We start from the raw sequence: 1,540 nt of genomic DNA, 5'->3' as shown, positions 1-1,540 counted from the left end.
GGAGATTGTCAGCCCCTTTGAGTCTCCTGCAGGAGAGAAAGGGGGGATATAAATCCAAACTCTTCTTCTTTTTCTTCTATTTACAGATTCTGTTCAATCCCAAACAAAGGTGGGCCCTTACTAGAGCTCCGTGGAACTCTTTCCCCTCAGCCTTTCCTCAAGGGCATTTTTTGAGGAACCCTAAACAAGACTGGGTTTGCTCTCATTGCACCAATACTCCTGAGACAATGCCGCACATTTTATTTGTTTGTCCCAAATACGCTGATTTCAGACCTGATTTTCATTGTCTTATCCCTCCTCTGTTAAGGCATTCTGCTCCTAATCTTTGGGCTGGTTTGGGACTCTTTAGTTTGGAGAGGAGACGTCTGAGGGGGGATAGGATTGAAGTCTATACAATTGTGCATGGAATAGAAAATGTTGACAGAGAGACATTTTTCTCTCTTTCTCACAATACTAGAACCAGGGGGCATCCATTGAAAATGCTGGGGGGAAGAATTAGGACTAATAAAAGGAAACCCTTCTTCACGCAACGTGTGATTGGTGTTTGGAATATGCTGCCACAGAAGGTGGTGATGGCCACTCACCTGGATTGCTTTAACAGATTTATGGCTTGATGAACAGGCTTGATGAACAGGCTTGATGAACAGGCTTGATGAACAGGCTTGGACAGATTTATGGAGGAGAAGTCGATGTATGGCTACCAATCTTGATCCTCTTTGATCTGAGATTGCAAATGCCTTAACAGACCAGGTGCTCAGGAGCAGGAGCAGCAGAAGGCCATTGCTTTCACCTCCTGCCTGTGAGTTCCCAAAGGCACCTGGTGGGCCACTGCAAGTAGCAGAGAGCTGGACTAGATGGACTCTGGTCTGATCCAGCTGGCTTGTTCTTATGTTCTTATCCACAAGGTATGGGTATTAACCTTTAAGGCTTTGCGCGGCCTGGGACCCTCTTACCTTCAGGACCGCCTTACCCCATATGTCCCTACACGGCCTCTGCGCTCAGCAGAGGCCAATTTACTGGTGGTCCCCGGCCCCTCAATGATACGGCTGGCCTCCACCAGGGCCAGGACCTTTACGGCCCTGGCCCCAGCCTATGGAACACTCTCCCAACATTCTAACCGGCCCTCTGGCGGGGATCTTGGAGAGTTCCGCAGGGCCTGTAAGACCGAATTGTTCCACCGGGCCTTTGGGGAGGCCAGCCGCTGATAGTGTGCGCCCCTCCTGCCCCTCCCTATTACCACTCTGGGAGCTATAACATCTATACCACCCCCTCTCCAGGAGGGGGTTCTTATTGATAGTTCAATGCTGGACGCCATATGGTTTATGGTTTATACGAAACGCTGTAATTTTATGTAATTTTATGTAATTTCTATATTTCATAATGTTATTGATTTTAAATGATATTGTATTGCCATACTGTCGATAATATCTGTTGTTCACCGCCCAGAGCCCTTAGGGGATGGGGCGGTTTTATAAATACAATTATAAATAAATAAATAAATAAATTATGTTTTTTGTGAAATAATAGCTCATCTGTGATA

Source organism: Sphaerodactylus townsendi, linkage group LG01 (genome assembly GCF_021028975.2).
Source record: "Sphaerodactylus townsendi isolate TG3544 linkage group LG01, MPM_Stown_v2.3, whole genome shotgun sequence".
Classification (NCBI taxonomy): domain Eukaryota; kingdom Metazoa; phylum Chordata; class Lepidosauria; order Squamata; family Sphaerodactylidae; genus Sphaerodactylus; species Sphaerodactylus townsendi.
This window is presented reverse-complemented; position numbering follows the sequence as displayed.